Here is a 6,620-nt window from a genome sequence, read left to right as displayed (position 1 = left end):
TAAGATCAATCAAAGAATCTTTCATCAAGGTCATATTTACAAGGTCTTCTATAAGAATTAAGGGTTTCTTGATATAAATATTTTTTTTGCCGCTGAGACTGATGAAAAATGTTTTGTTTTTAAAGCAATTTAAAGAACTGTAACTCCAATTTACCGAAACAGCTTATAGTGTCAAATAAAAAATTATGTCATACATTATAAATGACCAATGATAGGCCATATGATACATTTTACCACAAGTCAATTACTATGTACACTGGCCTATTATTAGTCATTTGTAATGTATGACGTAGTTTTTTATTAGGCACTAGTAGCTCCTTCATTTTTACCATTTAGACAACAAAGAATACTGAATAAATTAAAATATTAAATAATTTCTATACATTAAAAAATTTGATAGTTATTTTCATATCTTAGTATTAATCTACACATATGTATAGTCTATGTACTCATTTAACTAATTACAAATGTTAAACAACAAGTAATAAACTGTGTATAAAATTTACCACAGTTTTCTGAAACAAAGTTTTGTGTAAAATTTTGAGTTTGCTCTTCAATTAGCCAGCAGCAGGCTAACAATTGATATAGAATAGGTGGATATATATAGTGAGAGACATACCCTGATAAAATATTTTATCTCAGTGGCATATATATCGATATCCTCCAATTCCCCCCTTATGACTTTATCCCATCTCATCCCTTAAACATGGTGGAAGTATGAACCAATATCCATCAAAAATTCCCCTGTCACAATATTCACATATAATAAATCTAATAGGCTAACATGCAGAGTTTGTGTTTATTGTTGGAAAACATGAAAATAGAGTACAACCAAACTATCTACATGAAATGAGTATTTATTCATTTTAAAGCGAAACTGAATAAGTCTTTTTATAAGCTTTATAGTTAAGATTGAAGGCTTCCCAATACATTTATTAAATGTTTTTAAAGTTATATAAAATTTAAATATAAAATCAGTTTAATTTCTTTTTATAATTAAATTTTCTTCATTTATTTATTAATCTATCTGTCAGAGAAAGCTTGACCCATCAAGAGGAGACAATTAAAAACATTGAGGAAAATCTACACAAAAATGTAAGTATTTTTACCACCCAGGGAACTAAAGGGATAAGACAATAGCCAATTCATTTATGTACATTCCCAATGATGAAACACAAAATGCAACTTCTGTAGATTACAAATAGAAACTGTAGATTTTAATAGATTTACAAATCACAGCGCTTGGACAATCAACTAAATGAATCAACCAATCAAAAATCTATAAAAGTCCTCAAAGTTGCTAAGCCTACGAATAAGAAAACGTTATTTTAAAACTTTGGGGACTAGTGTAATAAACAGCCCAATGTCCCCTCCCTCCCTTGTCTTTATAGTACTTTAAGGAAAACAAACAAATTATAACAAAGGATAAAAATTGTATATTAATCAAATAAATGATCTTATGATGATTTTTTTCTGCATAATTTGCTGTTTTTATAGGGCCATATTATTCAATGATGCACTTTATATCTCTTTACAGCATGAGGATAATCAAAAATGAATTTTATACCCTTGCTGAAATATCAAGGTTGAAAATCTGAATAATTTAGCAAAGCTTCTCTATAATCAAAAACAGTTTTGCACATTTTTTTACATTAAAGTACCAATGACTCTTTTTTGTTGTTGTCTATTGTTCAAGTCGACTATATAGTAAGAAATGAAAAAGAAATATTTTCTGTATTAGGGGGTAATTTGATTGATAGCTCCTTAGAATTTACAACTTTAATAATAACCTTTTTCGTCTGATAGTAAATTGATTTATGTATAGCTCTTGTAGCGACTTGGCTGTGTTAATAATTCCCGATTTTTTTGGCTGATATTTAAAGACCCAAATGAAAGTCGGCTCAGGGTTCCAACCCCGAAAATATACAGTTATTTAACCCCTTGCCCTTCTATTCTTTACTTCCATACCTCCAATTAAGCATAAAAGTATACCTATCTATCATATAAACCTATTTGAAAGCAAACAATACGACTCCAATCTTATATTGATACAAATTCGGTACTTAAGCTTTGATAATTCTATTTTCATTCTTAAATTTGCCTATGCTAAAAAAGTTCTTGTTCTCCGTTTTTCATTGAATTTAAATGCACTTAAATGTTATTTTTTGTCTACTAAGGATAATTTAAACTGGATTTTATACCCATTATCAAAGTATTTATAACAAAGGTTGTACAGTGTAATACAATTGAAAATTAGTTAAAAATATACATCATGTTCTGTCTGCCTTTCAATTTCAGCTTGAACTAAACTATTTTAATGTGTAAATAACTGCTTTATGTTTATTAATTAAATGGGTAAAAGTGCAAGCTGAGAAAATTCTATAAAAATTGAAAAAAATCTAAGAGGATAACGCCGATTTTTTCTCTAAAAAAATGCGCAAAATAATTTTTTTGTACTTGCAGTGTAACTTTGTGCCTAGTAAAATGACTAAAAGTGCTGAATTGACTTTTGATAGGATTGTGAACTTTTCAGATTATGTATTATTCAGAAACTTTGCATTTATGCATTTCAAAAGTTACAGGGATTCATGGGGATAAGTGCTTAAACTAAGAATAAAAAATATTCTTTAAAACTAATTCATCTTATTTTCAGAGCTACCATTTTACAAATTAAATCATTGCTTTAGAAAAAATGATAGCTCAAATTAAGATAAAAGTGCTTTTTAATAAATATTTATTTTTTTAAAGCGAAGCTTTTCTAATATTAATGGATTGTTCTTTTCGTTACATTTGGACATGTTAGTATTGCCCTATCGATTTAAAACTAAGCGTAATGATTTTTGTAACAGTAAAATCTATAAAGCAAAGCAACTCTTTAAACGTTACAAAAAGCATTTGAAGCATTTTGATTTAATAATTTTTGTGTGAAATAATTATCCAATTAATCTGTTTTTTTTTTATGTTTCATGTGACAACAAGATACACTATTTTATCTTTCTCATTGAGTTCTTTCACAAGTGTCAGTGTTTGTTTGTCCTACTGACTAATTTTTGTTCTTCGCTATAATGAATGTTGTCTTCCTTGTTTTTTTTTATAGAAACTTAACAAACTCCCACTCTCTCTCTCTCTCCACAATTTTAATTTCCCTATCTATCTACACAATTTAATATGTCTATCTTTCTATCATAAGTATATTTGAAAGCAATTAATTATTAGTTTAGAAAATATAGTTCAGGGGTAGGAGATTGTATGGCAATTAAAAAATACTTTGCAATGATGCATTTTGTCAGGAATATTGGGGAAGTATTAGCAAGGAAAATTTTGTCCATTAATTTGAATAAATTCATAAATTAGAATTAATTACAACACAACTAGAATAGAAAAATAATTTTTATCCGTCCATGTTTATACAGGTATATTTAGATCATAGATAGAAAACGAAGCAGCAAGCTTCGTCTATTTTCACAGTAGCTTCTAACCTTTGTCGGGGGGCTCTAACCCTGCGGAGCAATTCAAACAACAAACCAAGCCTAACCTAACCTAAAATAACCTATCAAGAGCTCACTCTAAAAATACCACGAAACCCCCTTCTTCGTTTTCTTTCCATGATCCGGATATTTTGATAATTCTACCCTCCAACAAACTACAGGGGTGTGGGAAGAAAAATACACTCCATACTTATGGAACACAGTATCTCTATCTAGACCAGGGATCTAAAGGGATAAGACAATGGTCATTAAATTGATCTACATCCCCGATGATGATCCATAAAATTACCACTTCAGTAGATTTCAATAATTGCTTTAAACGTTTGAACACTAAACTTAATAAACCAACCATTTAAAATTCAAAAATAGTCCCCATAGTTGTTACTTGATTTATTATAAAATTTGGGGGCTACACTTTAATAAACAGCCTAATGTCCCCTCCCGCATTGCCTTTAGATCCTCAGTTGAAGATAGGGATATAATCTCATATTGTGTCAAATCCTAAATATTCCAAGGGGAAAGAATATACTATTTAATTCTTAAATAAGCAAACCTATGTATTCTTGAACATTTTAATCCATTTTAGGAAGAAATTTCTGAATCAATATCAGAGAGATTAAAACACAATTCATCCCCTCATCTATCTGTCACAAAAGGTATAACATTTCAGTATTCTGCATTTATGTTATACTAGCCGCTGCGCCCCTAGCATCTATGAGCTCTTTATTGTGTTGGAAGGGATAAGGAGAGTAGAAAAATAGTAAAAAATTATTCCATAGCTTAAATCTAAAAATAAAATAGCTTAAACCAACCTCGGGGTTATGTGAAGCTTCTCTGAAAAAAAGAACTAATTCGGTTTAGTGGCTTGACCTAACAGCTACTCAATAAGTCTTTTGTTCCTTGAAATATTGTTTCATGTGATAATTGGCTGAATCTCTAGTTAAGCATCTTATTTCTTGTATTTAAAGTTGTATAGCTAACTTATAATTTAGACAGTCTGACCGTCTGTCATTAATGTTATTGGATGTACATTGTATGTATATCAATGCTCAATAATAACGGTTTTTATACATTAGTAGAATTGCTACCTAACCTTTCATTTGTTATATTTAGTTTATCCTTTAAATTAAAAAAAAAAAATTCTTTATTTTTAGAAAGTTCAGAAGTATACTCTCTACAAATTCCTCTTAGAAAGGTATATTTTATGATTTAAAAAAAAGGATCTACTGCAGTTCACGGTAAAATATTGCTGGTAAGCAATATTTCCAAAAATCTATGAATTTTAAAGGCTGCTAGCTGCCAAACGGCTGATCGTACAGATCATACCTGCACACCAGTTTTAAGCGGCATAAGAAGGCCTACAAATAATCTGGAATAGCCATAAATCAATAATGCATAATTATCTCGCAGTGCAGAGAAATGCGCGAAAAAGACCTATTTTACGCGTTTTTTCTTCAGTGAAGATTTCCCTGTGCATAATTGGATCTTGGCTATTCCAGATTATTTGTAGGCCTTCTTATGCCGCTTAAAATGGTGTGCAGGTATGATCTGTACGATCAGCCGTTAGCAGCTAGCAGCCTTTAAAATTCATAGATTTTTGGAAATATTGCTTACCAGCAATATTTTACCGTGAAATGCAGAAGATCCAAAAAAAAGATTGGTTACATTTTTAAAGTAAGAATAACATCAAGTTTTTTACCTCATTGGCCGATGGGGTTTTTCTTCGATTTCTAGAGAATCCAGAGCACCATCCGCTAGTAATGGGATGCAATACTCTAACGCCCTATAGGAAATTAGGTTAAGAACAATTTATTTGATTGCTCGACCTTTGTCTGCGCCTGTTAAAGTGCCAAGACATTTCCATTAATAGTGTCCAGCCCAGATATACCAATAGTTTTCAACACTTTAATGTTTCTGACGTGGTTTCTCCATACTCGAACCCGTTTCGAAATTACTTTTCTTATTTTTAGAGTGATTTGAAGCAATGGCTGTTATCCCCAACAAAACAAGATAAAATAAATCTTTTCACAAATAACTCTATACAAGCAAAAGTGTCAGGTAGAAAATTTGTTTATTGTACAAAAAAGCTGACTATTTTCGGGGAAGTGGTGAGTTTGAATCTCTTTCCAAATATCGACTATGGAAATTATGCATACCACTGATAAGTTATTATGATTCAACATATACTAACGCGTTTTTTTACTATGGGTGTAATTATATCCAATTAACCAATTAGAGCTTTGAGAACCCGCCTAGACCTATAATTAACATCAGAAGCTTTAAAATAAAACTTTTTAAAAAGGGAGGAGTAGGTTTGCGCAAAAAATCCGTAAAGGTGTGAGTTTTAAGGCTTAAAAATAGTAGTAGAACGATAAAAGTTACTAAATATGTTTATTTCTTATTGAAAAGAACTGTAGACAATATTTTTTTCAAGTTAACATAAATTTTTATCGTTCTACTACTGTTTTAACTTAAAACTCACAACCTTTACGGATTTTTAGCGCAACCTACTCCTCCCTTTATTCAGGTTTAGAATGTTGTCATGATCTCCATAGGAAAACTAGGCAAGTATTTATAAAGTTTTAACCTGCTGAATTGATATCTAATATTAATAATACTGTTTTGACTTCAATCTTTAAAAATAACAATGGACCTACTGCAATTGTTATTGACTATAAAAATCAACATCTTATTTGTGGCTGGCACAAAAGTTATACGCTAATTAATGGAAAAAATATAGGATTATATCTTTAGTTGGAAATTGTTGACAATTGTTCTTTGAAATTGTTTTTTCCATCTCAATTAACTCTATGATAATATAGTCTGAAACCATACAGGAACTTATGTTAAGTTTGCCTTAAATTGTAAACTATGGTCAGCAAGAACTTTAAAGACAGACAAAATCCTTACTACTTTAAATAATAGGATATAAAAATTTAATAATACAAAAGTTAGATGTAGGTTATAAAATACAGGTACTACTGTATATAAGTTTCTATGATTTTATAACAATATTTAATTAAGAAATGTCATTTTCTATTGACTTTGCAAACTTTTCATTCTCTTTTCTTTTATCCAATATTTCATTGTGGTGCTTTCCCTTAGAGTTCCTATCGAGCATTGTTTCTTCTA

The 6,620-nt window shown here is 30.0% G+C and overlaps 1 long non-coding RNA gene across 1 annotated transcript; it reads left to right on the top strand.

Moving 5' to 3' along the window:
• Positions 1 to 1,001: 1,001 nt before the first annotated feature.
• Positions 1,002 to 6,053, top strand: LOC145324788 (uncharacterized). Its single transcript, XR_013881326.1, has 5 exons — positions 1,002 to 1,095; positions 4,075 to 4,144; positions 4,643 to 4,683; positions 5,459 to 5,546; positions 6,016 to 6,053. It is a non-coding gene; the product is annotated as an uncharacterized LOC145324788 (long non-coding RNA).
• The last annotated feature ends 567 nt before the right edge of the window (positions 6,054 to 6,620 follow it).

The sequence above is a fragment of the Acartia tonsa genome, chromosome 7 (assembly GCF_053477335.1).
Source record: "Acartia tonsa isolate MP-2025a chromosome 7, ASM5347733v1, whole genome shotgun sequence".
NCBI lineage: Eukaryota > Metazoa > Arthropoda > Copepoda > Calanoida > Acartiidae > Acartia > Acartia tonsa.
Note: the sequence above shows the minus strand (reverse complement) of the source record. Positions and strands in the feature narration are given on the sequence as shown.